Source organism: Bombus huntii, chromosome 15 (genome assembly GCF_024542735.1).
Source record: "Bombus huntii isolate Logan2020A chromosome 15, iyBomHunt1.1, whole genome shotgun sequence".
Lineage (NCBI taxonomy): Eukaryota > Metazoa > Arthropoda > Insecta > Hymenoptera > Apidae > Bombus > Bombus huntii.
The window spans coordinates 6,372,161-6,396,231 of record NC_066252.1 but is presented as its reverse complement, the minus strand read 5'-3'; the positions used below and the strand labels follow the sequence as shown (position 1 = coordinate 6,396,231).

Sequence of the window (24,071 nt, the reverse complement as noted above, 5' to 3'; positions counted from 1 at the left end):
ATCTTTATTGACAATACATGAATGTTATAAAAAAAACATAATTATAAGGCATCTAGTGAGGTATCTTTTAAAAAATGTATTCCCTACAGCTAATTTTTAATTAGTATAACTGTAATTATAATGTGAAATATAACGAAAAATAATATTAAAAATGTAAAAAATGGTTACATTCGAAATATTTAGTTGGTAGCTCTTCCTTACCTAGGTTCCATTTGTTTAGCTATATAAATCCATTTTTTCAGCCATGAAAATGTGAATTTACATAAATACCCATAGTCTAATTATTATTCAAAGTGCAAGAAATAAATTTTTCAATCATATTATAAAAATAGGAATAGAAATAAAACTTTTCCTAATACAATTACACTTAAATTAAGGACTAAGCATTTCCCTGTTTACATTTCGTCATTGTATAACTCTGAATGGTTTCGATTAGCTTTTTATTCGATGTAAACACGCAAATGATCCGTCCACGATCCTATTCGTACCGGGCTACTCTTCTGTCTCAATTTCGTGGTACAATCGTCTTTCTGATCATTGATCAAACAGATTTTATTCATAGTTTAATGTCATTGTGCTCTGAAATAACTCAAGAGTGTTTTTCTAATGAGTCACGATTGTTCCCCGAGTAATATTCGAAATAGGTATTCAATGATTACGAAACAGGTATTGAATGAGTGTTCGATATGGAAATGACAGCGTTCAAAAAATGTATATTTGTATGGGCACGTTACAGGAACAGTATATTGCTTTCAAATCATAAGAATTATAACGAATACTCCATTTTGGATATTTTATCAACTTTTGTGTGTTATGCGCACTTTCGTATCTTCCAATTTGCCATAACTGCATAAATATCCGCGGTCTACTTATGAATTACGCGTTAAGTACACGGTAGTACATATTGCTCATCTCAATGGAATTCGAATTGCATGACTCAGGTGTACTGACCTGAACTATAGTCATTTTTAGCCTTAGTCATTCTCAAGGTCAGCCCACCTCCACGAATTTTTATTTCAAATTACAATCCGTTGACATTGTTACCATATTTTGCTGTTTCGCAGTCATTACTAGTTTATTCCTTCTACTTTAACTCTTGGGAATATTTCTTAATTTGCTTAAAGCATCAGACGTATAAAATACTGTATCAAAACGATTGATCAAGATTCAAACTACTGAGGAAACTATAAGGATGAATATGTGGGAAACTCATCAACGGGAAATCTTATCTTAAAAGCTTTTTATGTTTTCCTTGGAATTGCATATCCGATGTTCTCCTTTTCAAGCAATTATGTATATTCTGCATTACATTTTCTACACTGTAGCGTTGCTTGATTCCTTCTTAGAAAACGTTTTCAAAGTTTATTATTTTTATACAAAATTTCTTTTCGCTTCAAACTATTACAATTTACCTTAAACAGCCATTAATTAAGATCCCTTTAGAGATATTCCAGTGATATTAAAAACGTTTCTTTATGAGATATAACATTTCAAGTTTGTAAGTTGGAGGTTTTCTGGCGGATCATCCCCAAAGACGTAAGATTTATTTTTAAATACAGATTTATGCTTGTGATATTATCGACGTACATTTCTTAAGCAGGATAGTTTACTGTCGATTACGGCAAGAATAATTGAATATCGAATTTTCATTCTGAGGCGCTATAACGATTATTTTTCTTCGTTCATAGCATAATTTTGCTTATACACCCGGTATTTGCAGAATATCATAAATATAAGAAATGCCCTTAAAAATCCAGTCTAAAAAATTCTCTTTTTACAAAAATATTTCCCAATATTTCGAAATTCCTTCTCTTTCATTTACAGCGCAACTTTATCTTGTAGTAATCAGCATTGCGCGCAGTTCGCAAGAAATTCAATTCACGTATAATTTTCACTCAAAATCTCCAAGGCAATACCATCGTCGATCAATTCATCGATCTTTCATCGAGCATAGAAACGTGTATTTCATGGGGTATGATGGAGACTATGATGGAGAGTTTCTGCCAGTAGTGTAATTACCACCTTGCTCAAGATCGCGTTTTCTTGTTGCTCATTTCGTTTTCCAGCGTGGTTCGCACAAGCCATCATCGACTTCCACCAAAAGAACAAATCGCTTGCTAGCCGACATGCTCCATCTTTCCGCGGTACGCTTGGAAATTAGAGGAGAGCGAAACGAGCCGCGTTGCGGTCGCTCTTCGAATAAGAAACATTTTTTCCTACCAGCCTAATGGTCCTCCGACGGTCCCCTTTTTTATCCTGTTTCACCAAGGTGTAAATGGACCGACGCAGAAAACTTCGAATCTCTACTTATTTCTCGGGCGAATCCAATTGGAAATGGATAAAGAGCAATCGATAATATATTGGCCAAATATAATAAAATTTCGGAGACCTTGGTATTGGAATTTGGAATTTGCACCGTGGAATTTCTTTTGACAGAGAGATTTTTAGAATTTTTTAATAGGCATAATTATTTTAAATCTAAAAATTAGATTGTAGTCGATAATATACAGAAATGTAAAGAATAATGTAGAGAATAATACTATGTAGGAAACCACTTGGAAGGAAAATTTAACGCGATCGTTTATTTATTATTCTTTACTTTAGCGTGGTTAACTCTTTTCCGTTGTGTTTTCTAATGGATGTACGCCCGCGCACATGCGCTTTGTTCCGTACTGAAAGAGAAAATACATCAAGAGTTATATATCACAGTGATTTCGATAGCAGCGCTGTCGCCAAAGCGATGATTGATGATTTCTCCCTGGGACGCACAAGTAAACAGGATCGTTCGAAGACGATGGGAACTATGCTCTTTTTCCCTGGTGTTACGATGCATTCGTGATTAATGGCCGCGATATTTAATCTAATCCGGTGTAAACAGGCGCCACAAAAAAGTGTTTAATCCTTCGTTCAATGGTTCAAGTTGAAGAACTGTAATTAAGATTTTATACGTATTATTTTACTATGTTTGAACGATACATATTATACAGGCTATTTTGTTTATCTTACACGTTAATAGTTTGTACGATTACTTTTGTTGATAGACAAATTGTCATATTAAAATTTCTTTTAAAGAAGCAATCTAATAAATCTCATAAAAAATAATCCTCTGAATCGTAAACGAATCATGGTCGTTTCCGGAAACCATTCGCCTCAATAACGTGCGCGATTATGCTCGGCTCTCTTCATTCATCTGAATTGTGGCGAAAGTGGCATCAACGATAACGATCGACCTGTTGTTTCAAGGGTAGCACGCCTCAAAGGGCAGATGCACCATGAACCTGTTTTTGAAACGATTACTCTACATACAGTGGTTACAGAAAGTATTTGAACATCATTGTATTTATTATAGACATTCGCGTAATAATTGTTCAAGTCTATGTATATTTAATTTCGTACCATTTAGTAGTATTCTCATATAGTTACAAAAATTTAGCATTATGAAAGTGAAATGTAGAACTTGATATATTCTTGTACATTTATTCTCAAAATATACTCGGAACTTCATCTATATTTTCCACCTATTTATTTGTATAAAGTTTTCTAAATATTTTCCGGAACAGCTTGCTCGTTCGTATTTTCAATTTGTTTCCACAAAATTCCATTAACACAATTTGTTTCTTCATATTTTTCAGCTTATTTGTTCGTACAAAATTACTAAGACTTTTTTCCAGATAATTTATTCTCCTAAAATAAAGAATTTTCTAAAATAATTAGTCGATTTAAATTTTCATTTTTTATTCATTTCAATAAAATTCAAGGCAATGATTTTGAGTAAACATTGATGTAAATTCTAAGAAGCAGACGACGAAAGGAACAATAGGGGTTGTAACTTTTGTAGCATACTGTACCAATCAATTCATCGCGTCGATTGCGCTCGTGCGCACGTGGGCCGACGTTTTATAAAACACAGTTGGCTAGGGTTCGAAAACTGTGTACAAGCCTCTCTCGTAATTCATAAGAAATGTTAAATTTAGGAACATCGTGGGAGGCCGGATTATGGTCCCCCTTTGAATATCACATCCTAAGTATTTTTTCTTGAAGGGCCCCAGATCGTATCGCGAATCTTTTTCAGACAGATGGCTCTTGAAATCCTCTAAAGCATATGTCCTGCAGGATACGGGAGGTCCCCCTTCTCAATATTAATTCATAATACTTTATAATAGAACGTTAGGTACCGGAAAAGGTATGTGCGTATGTGCATTTTTAGAATAAAATTCAAATGTTCTGATCTTCTTTAACATGTAATTTTATTCGACGTAGAAATCGTCGTTTAATTCTGTTCGTCTTAACATCTTTTTCGTGAGTTTGAAATGGTTTGAATCTAAGTTCTCATTTTCGATGACAGACAAACGTTCTGAACACGACTCGTCATCTAACGATTCATTTCCTTCTTTAAACCGTCTAAACCACTTTTACGCTATTTTTTTGCTAACAGCATCTTCTTCGTGTACACAAATGCGTCTTACCACATTTACTGTTGTATTTCCAAGTTCAAACTAGTATAGTAGGAAAGCATAAATTTTTAACTTCTCGCTATCCATGTTTATTGTTGTGTTAAACAACGAAATGTCAAAACAACTGAAAACAGTGAAGCATGTATACCAACTACAAAGATCAAACTTTCCACTGAAACCAATTGCATGCATTACGCTTACCAATTACTGCACAAAATTCAATTTGTTATTATTAACATGTTATTAACAAGAACCAATTTTTACAAACTTTTTTAGGAACTTTTTCCGGTACCTAATATGATTACATTACTCATAGTACTTTATAGAAACTATATTTCATAGCAAATTTATAATATTTTAGAATATTTTATTACTGTATTATTCATACTGTGCACTAGTAATTTCCTAATATTTTATATTAATAGTAGTATAAAATTTCACAATATTTTAAAATACTTTAAAATAATACTGTAATCGATTTGCAATATTTCATAGTTTTTCTATGTAGTATAATTCAATACTATACCTCTAGAAATCAAAGTAACTAACTAGACTACAATTAAAGAGAAAACTAACCTAAGTAGGAGGTTAAGTTGTCATTATTAAATGCTATAAAGGATACAGGAAGTACTCTTCTTTCTAGAAACTGAAAAATTAAAAAAGATGATTATCTATCTTTGGCTTTAATAAATTCCCCGAAGGAGTTAAACACGATGCAATTTTGCACCGAAACGTGGAATAAAACTGAGAAATCTGGTGGAACAAGTAGGTATATTGCGTTTTATAATAGCGGATCGTTGTAGGTGGCTGCCTGAGGGATAATATTGGCGGTGAGATTGTCTGGGAACTATCGAAGTATAATATTGCACAGTGTGTAGGCAGAATATAATTGATATGCAAATGTGTCTTTCAAGCTGGATTCCAACGACGATGCAACGTTAACAGCTAATATGATCGACGAAAAGGTTCGTTCTGTTCTGTCTCGCTAATTCAAATGCTATTTCTATTATTCCATAAACTATTTCGTTGCTTAACTATGCATTAGGTTATATAACAAATTTCGTCGCATTTCTTCGCAAGAACGTCAAAAACTTGTATATATGTAGGATCTACTTATTCCTTTAAGAACCGGATTTTCCTTAATCTGTAACAAAAATTAGTAGTATTTAGTTAAAAGTTAGTAGGAAAATAATTGCTCACTTTACTAACAACTTGTTAAGGATATAATGGTATGCACGTGCAACATTGAGCGTGAAAGGGTTAACTTGTACAATTATTTAAATTTGCCTGCATTTAACATCTCTGCATATATATTTTCAGATTTCATTAATATGATCATTACATTGAGGACTTTTATACAATTATAGGAAATTGGAAAGCACAAAGTTACACATAATATGTACGTAGTATGAAAGAATATATAAAGTATTCAAAGTATACTGCTTCCTATAATACGTGCTAGGTAAAACAATCTTTAAATTACATCCTCAAAAATATGTAATTGTATGAAAGGCAACAGTCTATACATAGCACAATATATTCATCAAATTAATTTCCTATAAGTCTTCGAATACTTATGTATACAACCACTGAATACTTATGAATACCACTACCTATTATACCTGTATACCTACAAATTCATATAGATATGTGGTGAATAAAAAAAAAAGAAACGTATCATAGGTTGATACCGGTTTAGGCTGAAAACCGCCTCTCGATTTCGAGTGATCGGCTCATTGTTCAGCAGCCGGTGGTGCGCAGCTCGCTTCCTTTGTCTCTTAGGCGATTCAATGGCTTCGACATTTCGCGTCTGACACGAAGCCCTCCGTCTATGTTTCCCACAGTTCGTTCCGTGGCCCGTTCCGTTTTGCCGCGCAAATGTTCGATCGCTCGGAAAATAATGAAAGATGTCGAGCAACCAGGACGCAAAATCTCCTCTCGGCATTCTTTCCTGACCACAACGATGCTCGCGAGTTGGCCGTGTTTTTTTCTTCGCCCGCTGTGAAATCGATTTGTTTGTATGAAGAAACAGGATGCACCCTCTTGATACATTCAGGAGGAGCTTGTTTCCTGTTTCATGAAAACAATTTATCGCTAGTTATAGTGGAATTTACAGTTGAATGTGTTCGTAGATTTTGTTTTATTTATGGATCTTTGGCGAAGATTGGAATTGTAGTGGAGGATTGAGTTTTAAGGCAATAGAGAGTAAGGCGTTAAAGGTAATTTTTTATAAGAAGAATATATAGCATTGAAACTTTAATGTGAATTTTTTGGTTGCTTCGTTGACTTTCTTGCAATTTTTTTTTAATTACTACATAGATTGAGAACATTTCTACAGCCGAAATTTCTCAAAGTAATTACATACCATATTTGGAACTTCAGTAATAAAATAAAATTCTCCATCCTCGTTTCTTCCCTCCCCTTTACCACATAAAAATTTTGCCAACGTGACTTCGAAAATATTTAACGCTGTTCGAATAATTCATTAACCAAGGGAAACATCGAGAGAGCATAAGTGACGCGAAACGCATTCATCTTCGTGTGGTTGACTGAATCTTTGAACAGGCTAAATTTCAGTATCTCGAAGGATCCCTCGAATGGATTCTAATACTTTCGATTCGTATGTACCATGGGGTCCTGTAAATCACCCCGTCGAGGCTAGAACCAACCCTCGGCCAATCGATAGAAACCTTTGCTTAAAAAAGAAACTGCACGTATGAACAGTGGTGCTATTGTAATGAACAAGTTTTGGGGGTTGCAACTACGTTGTGCACTACCCCTCAGAAGTTTCGAGTGTCGCTTTGTAATTCGAAGCAATGAGCTTCTTGAATTTTGAAAGAATATTGATTATTTAGAAAAATAAAAAAGTGACTATTTAAAAAATATAAAAAAGGATATACAACATAATATACACAATAGTTATGTAATTAAAGTTTTATAGACATAGTTAAAAAAAATAGAGCTTAAAGATTCGTTTTACCTATCAAGAATTATAACTAACATCTTACTCTACATATTTTCTATATTTTTGTATAGTATATTTATCCTGTGCATTTTCTAAATTTTGCATAAACACATAAAAATCCATAAGTTCAGTCAAATATTATATTATGTTTCTTTTATATTTCTCAAATAATCAATTTTTATTTTACTTTTCCAAATAATCAATGTTTTTTTCCAAATGTAAGGAACAGATAGATAGTTACAAATAGCTAAGTAACAAATAGACAATAATTACCAGTTACTCCCACAAACCGCAAATACCATTTTAAATACCAAGAAGTAGAAAGCTTCGAACCTTTCTTTAAAAGGAAGGGTTAAGCAAAAAGAACAAGAAAAGGGAACAAAACAAAGATCCCTCGACAATCCGTGCACGCAATTGTCGCGTGTTTTTCCACGCATAATGACCACGTACAAAATGTCCTTTGATTAAGAGGAACAAAGTCGACCAGGTGCTTTCTGGTTCGCGTGTCACGAGCCTTCGTTATAACCTTCTTTTCCTTTTGGTCATCGGGAGGATTGAATATTCACGGTATGATGGCAAGGGTATGCAAGAATGGTGGACGATTCGGAAGTAGGTGGCGGAACTTATGGCAGATGTTTCGTTCCATCAGAAGTATCACGGAATTCTTTCACTCCTTTGCACCCTAATACGGCACACGCGCCCTTTATTACCGTAGAAAATACCAGACAATTCCTTCCTTTATTCTTTCTCATTTTTTCCTCTTACAATATTTTTTTCTTATTTCTTTTTTATTGTTCTTGTTCCGTCCAAAGTGGACGCCGCTCTCGCAGCAGCTTGCAATTTCTATTATGCAATTTTCCTTAGGGGAGTTTTTTTGCGCGGTCGCTGGGTTTTAGGAGACACGCAAGATGCAAATTTCTTTGTTGTTTCTTAGAGAATTTCTTGCGAAGGATTAGGGAGAAGTAAGAGTTCCTGCGTTTTTGGATTTTATTTTACGGCTCGATCCACTTTTTCAGAAACAAGTAGCATGTACATGTTCGTTTAGTTCTTGATATATACTATTTTAGAATTTAGTACAATGATTCACTTATTATATCAGATTTGCTTTTATCGTGTGTACTTATATGAAGATCATAGGAGAAAAATATTGTAATTACGTTTTTGTTAATTTGCTGAGTCAGGGGAATTTTAATATGACGTTATTGAAAATGAAAATAATTTAAATATCACGCATTTTCTTTAATACTTTCCATGAGATTTGTTAGATCGAAAATCGTTATTAATATTTGTTAATCGATAGTCGAATTGTAACTAAATAATAATTAAATAGGGAAGAGGTATAACTTGTCCCAGTTGGATGGACCACCCTGTACAAGTATCTGTTTATCCAGCGTTCCCACTTTAATGACACATGCACACGCAACATGAACGCTGAAAGTTCGGCACGAGCTATGGGTGAGAGACTGGTTTTCATGGCTTACGATTCTGGACAATGCACGAGCGTATGTGCATGCGAACTTACGCACGGGATGCATTATGAACATAAGTGGCCGCGTACTTGCAATCTTCCTTTGGCAACCTCTGAATGCGTTCTGCTTTCATACACTATAATACATTCGTACATACATATATGTTACTTACGACATGTGAACGTTTATTCGAACAGATTACATTTCTTCAGATTGCTCAATTACATTTATATTTCACAACAGAACTACGAAACTGATCCAAATGACCAAAATTGTAAACTTGGAATTTTATAGATTTGCTGTAGAACATCTTTGCTCGTTCATTGGAAAAGATTATGTCTCATCAGATATTTCAATTATATTTTATTCGAGACATCTACCAAAGTAATCTAGATAATCATTTTTAAATTATTTATGCGTACAATTATATTAGTATTTATTATAAATTTTATAGATTCATTGAGACACATTTTGAATGGTATTTTGCGAAGTACGAAGCTTGATTAGTAATTGTTGCAAATATTTATTTTATTATTTATTCTAATCCTTGCCCGTTTGCTTGATATGGTTTCCGGTTTACATCCTATAATATAAAATAACATTTATTTAATTACATCGTAATGGAATATTTAATTATCAACATTACTTAAACATTACTTCAATGAGTTGGAAATACGTAGAAAGTTGATTCATAGATAGATTTGTTTTGCGTAAGCTACTTTGTTTATAAAGAATATCTCATGATATTTACCTATCACTACCTTACGTACTAATATTCTATTGTATTATATTATCTTATCTAATTAAATGCACTTACATTATCTTTAAATTACTAGAGATATTAATTAATCCTGTTGAATTGCAAGTTAGTCAGCTGATCTCTTTATACGAAAGTTTCTCTTCCCTTTCTTCTTTTTTTTTTTTTTTTTTTTTTAAAGAAAGAAATTATGAATAATAGTTCTTACGAATGTCAATGTACTACCTTTTCCATTTGAAACATACCAGAAACGGGCTGGTCACGGTAAGGTAACTCCACGCGAAACCTTAATAATCATCCGAGACCCCCAGCAGACCAAAAGCATGATCCGTAACCGGATAGATATTATAATAAACGATACACTAAGTAAAGTTTGGGCCGTTAAAAGGTCTTCTTCTTCATATTTGAACAACGGGTCGTACATTCATATTTCACATATTTTAATCCTGCAGCGTAGAAAGATACGAACTGATTAGATTAGGCTAGGTTTACAGAAAATAAGTAATTTGTTCGTTCATATACATTTACATATTAGTACTCCTACAATCTATCAAGTGAAAATATCAGGAATATTATCAAATTGTGCTAATTTTATTACTACTTTTCATAGTTATTTATCGAATAAATTGAGTAGTTTATTGATCTAAGAAGGGTTTTAAAATTATAATACAGAACCTTTTTTGATTCTAAATAACTTTTCCATAACTAATGTTATTTAATTAAGAAATTTACTTACATTTTTAGAAACCAATCTTTTTTATTTATACTTATATTTTTACTTATACTTACTTAATTTTGATAATACGAAAACTATGTACTAAAATAACATAAAGTCATATAGAAATATCTCAGTTCATAATACCTCTAAGAGATCCTATATGCCAGTATCATAAATATTCTCATTATATTTCTCAATCATCAGAATTGTTATTTCCTAATTCCTAATCTAATTTAACCATGTACGCGTTTACATTTTCCCATGTTTCTTCCTCACAATACTATCTTATCTCACGTATTGTTAAAGTCTCACAAAACATCGAGAAATCTTCCTGACGAGATGATATAACCTCAAAAGAAAGAGGCACAAAGCGTACGTTACAACGATAAGCCAAAGTATTGCAATTTTTCCTCTATATGAGGTTACAATAGTTAGCTATCACAGTATTTATTGATTTATAAAATGTTTTATAAAATTTATAAAATGACGTATTTGTAAACTGACCGGGAAACCGGAATAAAGACCTTTTTTTAAAGAAAATATCAACTAAACTTTAATCTTTTTTCGAGATTAATTAGTAGTTTAACAATTTTTAATTTATGCCGAACAATGACACCGGGGAACTCAATATTTTGTAAGAAGCATCACTGACCCAAATTCCTGTTAACCACCGGTCGAAAGAGCTTCAAAATTACCGTTGATGATAGACCACAGGACGACGAAGCTAAAAAGAAGAGGATTGGACCCTAGAAAAATGCGAATAGAGCGAAGAATAGGGAGTTTCTTAGGTCACGCGAATTATTCTCTTTTTTTATGTTGAATGACAAATTTGCTTTGGAATTCTCGCTTCAGCTAATCACTATGCCCGAAGGAATTTTCAGACAAATAATCTGGGGATTTTACACGCGATGTGGACTATCTAAATTCAAGATGGCGGAGATACCAGATGTTCAGGATAATAATACCTAATTTAGGTTAGAAATGATAGAATTTCGAAACACGAATTCTCGTACTATTTGAGAGTTAGGGTAGGAATTCTCTTTTGTTAGAAAACCAGAGAACCATTATGTGTCGCGTTTTTTGTATTTAATTCCGGTTAGAATATTTGCATTTTCTACATTGTTTTATAGTCTTTGTTATTGGTTTGTAATATATGTTCGTCGTATCAATTTTAAAATAAATCTCCGTCTTCGACAGATACCTTTGGATTTTTTATCTTCCACATATACATATGAATGTATCGCATAAGAATAATTCAAATGGTTAAAATATTATACCGTTAGCCAAGACGTTGATCTAGCCTCTCCTATCCTAACCTAGGCCAGGCATCCGCGGATTACAAGAGACTTCCGGTCTACTCCTTCTGATGGTCATTGTTGCACCGGGCAGCGAGTGTGACGACCCGACAGCCTCGATCCGTTCTTTCTAAACGCCTTTCCTCCTCCACATCATCAATTATTCTTTTTAAAACGTAGTCTCCTCTAACCCAACTACGCCGTACAACAAATTTTGTTTTAAAGCAAAAATACTGTTAAATACAAACTCGAAATCTAACCTGATCTAATTGAAATGTAAACTGACAAATTTGGTCAGGATTAAATTCCCTAAACTCAAAATTAGTGTTTTTAAATTCCACTTGTTTACCATCAGAGAGCACAGAGATTGGTCAAAAATTGTTGGTGTCTTAAAACAAAGTTTTAGCAGCCTATAATTCGGCTAGGTTAGATTAGACATGTGTTTAAGTTGAATTAGGATTTTTAATTAAATTTCGCTTAAATTTTGCTAGATTTAACTTCAAGTTAAAGTTAAAGTTTTTAATTAAATTTTAGTAGGTTAACTTTAGATTATAATTGAAAATAGGTAGATCTAAGCACGGGGAATTTATAATTAGAGATAATTCTTAAATTCGGAACTGCTGTTTTTAGATTCTGTTCACGTGTTGTCAGTCAAACATAGTTGGTACTGTAAAACAAGGTTCAACCAAGTCATATCCTATTCGTTTTCCGTTTTTCTTTCCTTCTTCTCTCTTTCCCCCTTTTCTTTTCAAACATCCGTGAGCAATCGGCAGAGAAATGAGAACTGGAGAGGTTCTACAGGGTGCGGCACTTGCTCCCGCCACTCTTGTCCCTTCTTCATTCGCTCTTTTCTCTCGTCCCACGATCGAGATTTGCTTTCGTGTTCTCACGCATTCACGTTTCCATGCACGATCCATCGATATAATTTTCAGGTCAACGCGTTTGATTCTACCAGCAGGTTGTCGTGATCTCGTTCAGTCCGCGAGATCCTTTTGGTATTTCCTCCAGCCATTCAAGTTGGAGGTGGAGGAAACAGCGAAACACAGTTCACTCGAGGAATGCTCCGTGAGTCATCTGCGATATTTACATGGTAATTTCTCTTTTAACGATTGTTTCCACGTGGATTAGTCAGCTGGTCTATATTAAGTTCCTTTTTAGTAATTCAGATTTCTGTGGAATAGAATTGTTCAGTTCTTTTTAATTATTTACTTCCACTTTTTCCTATTCAAGCGTGGGAACATTTCAGAATCACAAAGAAAGAGATATAAACACATTTCTATCGATTTTTGTCAATTTTGTACTAATTTCAGTAATCGGCAAAGATTCGTAATAATCTCGGAACACATTGAACGCGAAATTGAAAATCCTGTATTAATATCTAATTTTGTTCGGATTTCAGATATATTTTTGACATTAAAAAAATACAATTGAATTGAAAATAATTGAAAGCATTTCATAGCAGAGTTAAATGTTATAATAAATACAATGATGTACAAGTACTTCCTATAGGCACCAAATTCAAAGATGCTGTATTCTCCTTTTGAGACACAGTGAGCAAGTCTGATGTCTGTATTCCATAGAAAGTATACGAGGCATCCACGAGGCATGATTCTTGCTTCGAGTGAAAGACGAACATTAGTCGCGTACTTCCGTATGACTCGTCATATTCCTATTGTCAAGGTGTATACACTGTTGTCGGGAGAAATTTGCACCGTTTATTTGACTGAGACTTAATTCGCTATCTTATCTCAGCTCTGAGTTCTTGGAAGCTCACCGTTCTCTTTGATCATATATATGTATAGGTATTTAATCTTCAGTTGTAAAAATATATACGCATCGATCAGCGAATTCTTTAAGCGGAAAATACTTTCTAAGAAATCATTAAGATATTTAGGGGAAGTTTGTCATCGATAGCGTCGGATTTTGAGTAAAATGATAACACTTTGTGCGATTGTATTCTGAATGGCTCATCGGTTGGGAAAGCCGAATAAGGTATAACATATTTACCCTTGTGTCATGTTATAAAAATGTTCACCTTATTTGGAGCTAAATATAAGTATACAGTGATTCATAAAAATCCTCCTATACCTTAGAAAAAAATCATTTTTATTTATTTCTCGCGTATATGAAATATTCAAACGTTTCTGGTATGGTAGCTGCGCGTTTACTGTTTTACTTTTGATAAGGATAACTGTATATATTCAAGTTGAACAGATTGCAAGCTATAATTCCAAAACATGCAATGAGTTGCATATTTTATATCTGTTCAGTGGAAACATATGCCTAACTTGATAATCGATGCATGTATAATATAATTTGAACAAACGATTACAGTAGATGCTTTTTTATGTTTGTAGGTATTTTATAGAAAAATTATCATAAGCATTCGTAGTTTGAAGATTATCAAGACCAAAGTGAATTAAATTAAACTAAAACAGTTCCATTGAACCATGTGAGTTACAGTTAATTGGACCTACTTTCCAAGAGATCAAGAATTGAACGATAGTACCTATAATCTGTATTATGGAATAATATTCCCTAACTAAAGTATTATAATCCATAAATAGCTATACCCATTCCTACAAATTCCTCCATCCTTCCAATGATATCTTCATCATCTTCTAACTCTCGCGTATTTTAAATAAAAAATTCTATAAATGTTCACTGTTTGGAAATTGAGCTCAGAAACGAATGAAATTGGTCTAAAAAGATTCTATTGAACCATGAGATGCAAGTTTCGACTAATTAATCCTAGTTTCCAAACGATCTAGAGTTGAACGGTACTATCTGCATTGTAGAATAATATTTCCCAACTAGAGTATTATAATCTGTAAGTAGCTGTGACATCTTTGTCAACGTCTTCTAGTCCTCGTGCATTTTAAGCAAAAAATTGTATAAATATGCACAGTCTGGAAATAAGGCTGTGAAATGAATAAAATTGGTTTAAAGAGATTCCATTGAACCGTAAGATGCAAGTTGCAATTAATTAATCCTAGCTTACAAAGGGTCACAAAGAGTTGAACGACCTGTTTGCGCAAGGTCGTTCAACTGATGTCTCCTTTTTCGCTTGAGAATTAGCGGCGCACGTGTACTGGTGTTTTGACGCAGCTGATTTTAATAGCCGATTGTGTCTATCGAGGTTTGCGGTCCCAATTAACGTGTCTAAATATAACTAACGATGGTTGGGTAATCGTAGCCGTGAACTGCATCGTTAAAACGCGTATTAAAGAGCGAACTAGGCTCGAGCAACACTTTGAAAGTCATCGCTGACAGCCAGGAAACACTGTGCAGATATCTATTAACATTCCAGAACGATCCATCTAGTTTAATACGAATAGTGTCGCAATTAGCCGCTTCTTCCTCTTCCTTTTCGTTCGATTACCTCAATTAGCCTAATCTTATTTCATCGTCGTCTTGTATTATACACAGAATAATATGTATTATACGTACAGCCATTATGACTGCGGGTCAAAGATTCAAATCAGTACACGCTTCATGGAACGTGAAAATTAAAAAAAGAGAAGTTAGTTTAGAATTCTATTAACGGTAAGTTCGTGGGATTAAATAATTCATATTAGTTTGTTCGAAAGATGGATATTAACGAGTAATACAATTAGATACGCATACATATATATACAGGGTGTTCAGTCGCATTGGAGAACTGTTTCTTCTTCGACACCTGCTTGTACCTGGTTATCTTCGCAAGGGATGTTCGAAACGATCTTTTCAGATCTGAACGTAAGTCTGCGGGATATTTTGTCATTGACTTTTACTCGTGTAGTTATTTATCCATCCCGTACGGAAAGCTCACTGATGAATGAGAGAATCGAACAAGACTTACAGAGAAAATACGTGAAGAAATGAAAAGAGCAGGGCAGTCAATGCCGAAGCGTCTCCAGCATTGTGTTGTCAGAGGTCATTTTAAACACCTTTTGAGAAACCAAGCAGATACAATGCGGTAAAGAAGAGATTCGTTCTAACTGAAAACAAATTTGTACGAACTTTTTTTATTATTTACAATCATAAAAAGACGTTTAACATAAAACTCATGCACACCAACATGACTATTTGCTATTTCGCCCGAGTCATAAAGATACTTTTTAGAAAAATATAATTGAATCGAAGATGACTAAAAAAGCAGCAGGGTTAAAATGAAAGTATGGCTCTGAAACCGAATTACCGAACAAGTCAGCTTCTCCAGCTGACACACAAGGAGGCTTGAACCTTTTCGATAAGTACATGGCGTTTAGGCTCGAGCCGATGTGATGTTCGAACATATGTCGAAGAGCCGGATATTCTTTTGCGACGTCCTCCCGCATTTTCGATGCTTCTTTCCTCTTTGTGTTCGCGGGCTTCTCCTCGCTGTTCCCTTTTTCTACCGCTGTTGATGGCTCTCAGAGGCGGTCACATGGCGAAACGACCGCTACTTTCGACTACAACCAGGTGCGGCCACGTGTCATGTCATTTTGGCGACGAGACAGATGGACTATGATGGTATCCGGTTGCTCCTTACATCAGTGCCTCGTTTTCCGCATCGGCACTTTGAAGTACTCTCTGTTACGCGATAAAGGGAAACACACTCGTGGTTCCTGGGGTAATAAATTGTGTTAAATTCCGCAGATTTTCTTCTATATTTTTCAATTACTTTCTCTGTAAACGGATTATTCTATGTTTTTGTAAATATTTTCGGCTCCGGTATAGCATCGGGACTGCAAAATATTCGACTAAAACGTGACTTTTTCGAAGTTTTCGAGGTCATCGAAGTCGAAAATCTCGGTCGTTTTTCACCAAAATAAGGTAAACAAAAAAATTTTGTCAACCTGTCGATGCGTGACTTCCTCGTGAACCACATACATTTCTTAAGATTTACTGCTCTTAAACTCCTGTATAGCTTATTCTGTGTGCACCTGAATCCCGAGCATTGTATTAGATTTGGGTTATTTTCTGTCTTGCGGACGTGACCATACAAAGGACGGTAAGCGGTAAAATTGGCATTCAGAGCGTTGGCATTGACTGTGCCATCAGTTGTTCGCCGCTTACCGTTTAGTGCTCCGTACGATCACGGTCTTACGCAGATTTCTACAGTTAAGACCTTCGTTGACCAAATGTTCACAAAATCGGATTTTCAAAACTTTGGTTCGTTTCCATGAAAAACGACCCTCGTTTTCGAAATGAATAACTTAAAACGGCCTAAAGTACCCTCGAATGAAAGACGCATCCGGTTAAAAAATTTTGCTCTCCGTATTGTACCTTACTTTTCTACTGAGCTGATCCTACATTTTCCGATTGCCCTGCATTATTTCGTTTCTTTTTGCATCCACAACCGAAGAATATCCTTATAGTATAAAGGAAAACATTGGCGAGTTTTAGGATAATAACTCTATTGAGATAAGTGGTTCTCTTTTTCCTATAATTGGGATAGCCATCCTTAGACTCGTGTAATTTCCGGAGCACCCTCGGAATCACGGCATTCCTCGGGTTGAACGCGGCACAAAAAGCTGAAACCAACAGGAACCAACGTGTTCCGACCTAACACGGGTATCTTTCGATCTATTGCGTTCTTTTTTCGGCGCGACTGTCGTGTTCCCCTGTGAATAATCGTCCGCGCACAAAGGAATATCGCTTCGATACAATAGAATGCAACCGCCCACGGGAATAGTGCCGGAATCCATATTCCATAAGTAGGATCTTCGTTCTGTGTGACATGTTTCTGGGTGGACCCAGAAAAATTACAATAAAGGAATGGGATCTATGGTTCCAGGAAAATGTTTGTTTCTCTAGCCATAAATATTATGTTAATATTAATAACAACGAGCGTACTGCAGATGACGATGAGAAAGATTCCGAAAATATTTTGTTTTCATAGCGAAACCAGTGTTACCCCTGGCGAAACAAATAGGGCCGTGCGTTGTCTTTTTCACGAGATTGTAAGGGACTTTACGACAAATTAAAAAGGCGCGTTACATGATATTTTTACTAATCCAGTGCCAGGTTTACGGCACACTTTATTTTAGTGCCGGTTCAAATTGTATACGGCATTGCGCAATTCAACGTTCTGCTCTTTTGCAGAAGTGTTGCTGTTATTAGAGTGGCTGCATGTACAACTCATGCTCTGGTAATTTACTCTTTCTCAAATGGAATTCCGAAGTGTATCAACGGATGAAATATTATTATTTCCACTACTGTAAACTACCGAGTTAATAAGAATATTACGTGATATGCCTAACATGAATTTGTCGTAAAGTCCTCTACGATCTTGTGGGTAGAAGAACATATGACCCTAGTACAAAATATTTTCGATTGAAGTATAAAAATTCGAGGATCACGGTTACTTTAAGAAGGTACGCTTTGTCAGTTTCGAAAAATGGAAAAGAATTTCTTTTTGTATGTTCGGTGGATCGTATCAAATTTTTCTAGTCCTACGAACATACCACTGAATGATACAAAAGTTATTATACTTCGACCTAATTAATTAGTATGTAAATACTGTTATAAATACAATGGTGTGGAGATACTTTTTGTCGCCACCGTAAAGAAAAAAAAAAGAACATGAAACAAATAAAAACGTAGGCGTCGTAGCGGTATCAAGTAGATCGAATAAGCCAAACAAATATGCAATTAGAAGTTGGTTCGACCGAGAAATTTGTATTTAATCACCGCTCTACATGGCAATTATCGTGTTATCGCGCAAAATTGTGATTCCATTCCGTGTACAGTGTCGTTACGCACGTATGTAAGTATTTGGTATCGCGTAATCTTTATCGTGCGAAGATTAACATGTAATAAGGCGGTGTCGTAAAATTTCATGCTGGGTGGTCCGGGACACGGGATGGTGGAAAGGGCTCCAAGTGTGTTATTATGTCGAAGTAAATTTAGATTAGCTGCTCCGTCGGCCGGCTCTTCTGTGCAATTTTTAAGATTATCTGTGAATTCGTCTTTGTTTCGATTTTTAGTCTCGTCTCCTCCCCTTCCGATAGCTTCTTGCTTCTTCATTATCTTTATTACAATGTACGATAATATCAGTGCACTTTAAATTACATTATAATACAACCTGATCCTATCTATTTTTATATTCGCTATTTTAGACGCCGCATTAAATTTGTTCTCTCTTTTTTTTTTTTTTTTTTTAATTTCTTTTAGAATCCGTGGAACGACCTTTTTCTTGAATTCCAAGATTATCTACGAATTACCTATGGACTTATTTCTTCTCCATTTTTATCACGACATTCCAAATTACGTTACAGCGGCAATTTGTATTACGTTGTCCGGAGATAGGGAAATGATACAAATGCGGTCCAATCCGTTCAAGAAGTCCGAGCGTTCAAAAGCAACCCTTCGTCACCAGTTTGCCAAGTTTATATTTAGACGGATCTCTTCTCACCAGTCTGTCTTTTCGACGATCTTCCTTCTTATTTCCGCGCGCGTTCCCTTTGATCGCAACGGAAACGCACAGAAGCGTTCGCGTGTAATTGTGTACCGTAAAATTAAAAAGACCGTCTTTGATTCCTCAGACGCCTGAAAATTCGATGCTCGGAGTTTTGCTTTAAAAATTGTGTTATAGTTCCTAAAAGAATCGCTTTAGCTCCGAGAAGAAATTTAATAGGTCGCGTTGTACAATTTCTAATTATTGAAAAATATTATTGCATATTTCGTGCGAAAGAAATATCGTTTAGGGGGAATACAGGGTGGTTGGAAAGGTGGTGATTCTACGCGAAATAATAAGTCGAAAATATAAAATAAAATTTTTTTTTAATTTTTCCACCGAGACAACGATCTACAGTGTGATCCGTTATAACGAGACGTGTAAAGTGCACGCGTACCGAGCGAAAATTCCAAGTCGATTTTCTCGAAAACAAGGCCTCAAACGAAAAATTTGTATTGTATATTTTCGACTTCTTTTTTCGCGTAGAATCACCCCCTTTCCGCTTGCACCACCAGTTACCAACCACCCTGTATATTCTCGATGACCTTGAGCAACCAGTTGATTTCAATCGAGCTATAGCTTTCTATTGTACGTTTGACTCTACTTATCGTTAATTAACGTACAATTGAAAGATAGCAAAGGATCGATATTTTCAAACAGCGCGTTCGATAACGTAAAACGACGTTATGTGGGATTGTGCCTCGAACGCATTCCTGGTAGTTCGTTAACAAGAGCGTGGCTGCCGACTGTATAATAAGAACCGGAGAAGGAAGGCGAAAGTACTCGGGCGGATTTTTTCTTCCTTGATAAATATAAGAGGGAACATCCTGTCTACAGGGTTTCTAAGACTATGCCAAGCCCTGTTAGACTGCATCTGGTTATTACCATAATCGGCCATTACACTTGTACATTCATGTACGCTTATATCATGTGACGTCGATAATTTCGAGGATTAAATTGTTTTTATTTTTATACACGGTTTGAAAAATGTTTAGACTCGACTGGCGGGTGATTGTACGTGGAAAAATAAGTCGGACAGGAAAAATAAAATTTGTTCGTCCTCGTTTTCCAGAGGATCGAGTTTGAAAATTTGTCAAGTAGACTTAAACTTGGCTAAATACCGACTAGGTACGAGCAAACAATTAATAGAAGGCTATTATGGAAGATGGAAAAATGAAAAATAGAATTTTTTTATTTCAGGTCTGATTTTCAAGGAAATAAAGTTTGAATACGTTTAGTAGAGGACGGTAAAGAAAATTTATTTTTCTCGAAAACAGAGCATCTTATAAGAAAATTTTATTTTATATTTTTAACTTGTTTTTGCATGTAGTTTAACCTTCTGTCGATTATTTGCTCCTGCTCAGACCGTAATTAGTTAGTTAAGTTTAGATATACTTGCCAAATCTTCAAACTCGATCTTCTCACAAACGAAGCGTCATATGAAAAAATCTTATTCCTTCCTTTCGACTGCTTTTCGCATTTGAAATCATCTCCCAGTTGATTGTCCATCCACAAGCCGCGGGACAATGTATAATGTTTTCCAACTCTCTGATTACATTCTTCTCGAATTGTATTCATGTACGTAATTTCGACGTAATTTCCAAAAGTCATCGATCTTTAATGCTTCCCAACTCTTTTATCGTCTTTTATCTTCCCAACATTCTTAGTATAATAATTTCTTCTTCAATCCCCAAAAATCTCCCATACACTGTATCACGTTTCAATCTTATTAATTTCTAATCCTCTGCAATTCCTTCGTTGCTTCTTCCTTTCCTAATATTTTTCCTCGTTCCTCTCTGAATTTCAAGGCATCGTGCACACTCACGATCAGTAAGAAAAGAAGTGGAAAAAAGCAGCAAAAATAAATATCGATACAATCGTCTTAACAAGTGACTTCGTTAAACTATCCGAAGGAAGTGGCCGCGACGATAATTAGATTCACAGAAAAACGTTAGAACAATCGTTCATTCATCAGCAGTGAGAGATTGTTGAACGTATTATACGAAGACACGGTTTCCTGCAGTTGTGCGTGTTCCACTGGACAAGTATTTATAGTTTTCGACTTCTCGTCTGGCTGCTGCACCACCGGAAACCGGCTGATTATATTTAGAAAAAGACTTGACTGAACGTAGAATAACAATTCTGCTCGCGTTTGTCGAGAGGATCGCCATTGGTGAGTGCCAGCCATCCTCTTTCCCCTCGCTTTCGAACACAATCAGAACATCCGTCGTTAACGATTCTACTCGTTAGAAAGGGAACTACGAATTCGTTGTATCAATGGCAAAGCACGGCCAATTATTTCATAGAATCGTTCCGATGGACTTTGCATTCGCGAGCCAAAGGTTATTGCTCCGCTATGCTTTTCATCTTCGCTTATCATTTTCACAACATTCTTCGAATCTCTTCTAACGAGTTCTTTACAGCTAATTAAATCGCTACAAGTAGTTAAATCTATATTTCATAGATTTTCATTCGTAATTTTATTTTAGCACTATCTCGTAATTATATTAGGTTGCCCGAAAAGTTTCTTTCGTTTCATAAGGTGATAATAGACGAACAATAATTTCTGTTTTATATTATTTTATTGAATTAGTATGCTCCATTTCGTTCTATTTCTATTATTATGTTCGTGCATAATTCAATAAATTAATATAAAGCAAAATGCATTATGCGTCTATTATTTCCTTACAAAACGAAAGAAACTTATCGGACAACCTAATATGTTAGGATTATTATTGGAAGGGAGTATTTGTACGATCATCTGATGGAGATTTTTCGATTCTTCTTGCAAAGGAAAAAATCTGATTTATGCATAGCTTTGTAACTTAAGGAAGGACTAAATTTTTGTGATAGAATTTTCATATGGGGATTCTGAAAGGATTTTTTGAAATTTACTGTACGATGAACAAAAATAGTGGCACGGACCAGGTGTTTCCACGAGGTACTGTTTGTTGCATTTACCGATACACTATCGATCACTGGTTCACATTACGTAAATCCAACAGTAAAATATAACCATTATGCGTCGTTCATAGAATTCACATTCGCAAACATGGAAGCGAATTAATTTTCAAGCAACGTGCTATCAATCGCTAATACCATAAACAGCGCGTGCAACCAAAAGCAAAACGAAAAAGGAGATGTAACTTGAAATAAGAAAAGGAAAGAATATAAAAATAGTGCCAGAGATAATTGAGAAAGGGAAAGTATCGACTACAATTACCTAGAATTGCTACTACCATTACGTAAATTCAGTGGTAGAACATCATTGACCATTAGACATCATCCATAGAGTTCACCCTAATGTTCCAACTTCTTCTGAATTCTATGTTCCTCGACAAATTAATCTACCAACATTCTGTCGATCGTTAATACCATAAACCACGCTCGTAACCGAAAACAAAAGAAGAAAAAGCGACGTGATTCGAAAGAAGAAAAGGAAGAGAAGGTAAAAGTAGCCCTAGAGTAGATTAGAGAAAGGGAAATCATCGGCTAGAATTAGGTAGTGTATCACCCGGCGGTGGTTTCGTATTAAGGATGATGAGGCAACCATAACTATCTCTTGCCAGTCGAGCCAGATGGTGTACAAAGTGGGCCCCGATCCTGGCTGCGCGTAGAAGATCCGCGAAGATCGCGCAAGGTCACTTTTTGCAAGCGCGTTCACCTCGAAAAAGAAGAGAAGAGAAAAGATGCCGACGATGGACCACCGGATGTGGATCATCGACGATTTTCTTGGTACACCATACCGGTCGTTTATTGCGCGATTAAAATCTTTTAACGGTCATCGAACGATCCAATTCGTTGCGGCCTCAAGAGAAAAAGGTGGTGTGAACCTTTCGGAGGGCCAACTTCCGGCGAAACTTTTTCCAGATCTGCGCAGCGGGAGAAAAAATTTAATTTACGATTGCCATTTATGACGGCGATTTCCGACGCAACTTGTCCGACGTTTTTTTCTAAGAGACAAGATTTTGTTTGCAGCAAGAGGGCTTCACCTTTTTTCAAGGATGGATCTTTCCGGTGAAACTTGTCGGGGAATTTTTGCAGAAGATGTTTTATCGATGTGATCATTAGTCGGAGGAAAATTACAATTTTTTCCGAGCCCCTTCGCCGATGGAAAAATTTAACTCGTAACTCAAATAAGGATTTCAGATTGAACAATTTTTTCGTCATACGTTCGGAATATTTTTCGGAGAAGGGAAGGTTTATATTTACGAAATTGTAGGATTTTCATTTCTGAATATAATGAAGGCAAGCTTCTGTTGAAATTTATTCGTGCTTTTACATAACAAAAAATTGTAGGAAAATAAAGTCCACTGTTTCAATGGAACTTTTTTGTAAAGATAATTATTCCTAATCAAAATTTGAAGATGATTTCAACTCGTGTCAATCGTGTCTTGTTATAGCGTTAGTGAAATTTCAAGAAGTTTTTGCACCCGTAAAAATTGCCTACGATTGCTTACATTTTTTCCTGTAAACGTATTCGATGTAAATCGTTCGAAGTATTTCGCAGATACGTATGTTAGCCCATCTTTGGCGAATTATATGAAAAAAGTTAATTAATTTCAGAAGCTATACATAACGTTAGCATGATTGTTTCGCGAAAGTTTCACCGTGGCCACGTTACAATTTGGCGAACTAGTGGTATCCGAAAGGAAGCGAAAGACCTCGTTCTTCCTCGCGATTTTCACCTCGTAGACCGGCTTCAGAAAGCGTGAAGCCGTGTGTTATGCCTCGTTGCAATCGATCGTCTAGTTATTCAATAGATGAAGACGAGCTGCCTGTTGCGTTTTCGCGCGCCGTGCCATATTTTTTTCGTTAAAGGATACGATTATTACGGTTACCGTGTACGACGCTGCAAAGAAGAAAGTTTCGAAATAATTATTACTGGACGTGAAATTGTAAAGTTCTCTCGTAATATCGTGATACGTATACCATTTTTAGTAAATCAACGGTACAATTATACGTTATTATATATCTATAATTAAAGATA

At 35.4% G+C, this 24,071-nt stretch overlaps 1 protein-coding gene and 1 long non-coding RNA gene across 3 annotated transcripts in view; one reads left to right on the top strand and one right to left on the bottom strand.

Annotated features, from left to right (window-relative positions):
* The window catches only part of LOC126873656 (uncharacterized), a 37,409-nt gene that overhangs the window by 985 nt on the left and 12,353 nt on the right, over positions 1-24,071 (top strand). Inside the window, exon 1 of one of the 2 annotated variants that reach the window (XM_050634748.1) lies at positions 5,286-5,419. The exons of the other annotated variant lie outside the window; for it this stretch is intronic. The gene's annotated coding sequence lies outside the window, so the exon portion shown is untranslated. Of the gene's footprint in view, positions 1-5,285; positions 5,420-24,071 lie in introns of those variants that run through there. 2 annotated transcript variants of the gene reach the window in all.
* Positions 723-5,173, bottom strand: LOC126873683 (uncharacterized). The gene is made up of 5 exons (XR_007692508.1): positions 5,031-5,173; positions 3,849-4,107; positions 3,397-3,684; positions 3,007-3,278; positions 723-2,928 (listed from the first exon to the last, which is right to left on the bottom strand). It is a non-coding gene; the product is annotated as an uncharacterized LOC126873683 (long non-coding RNA).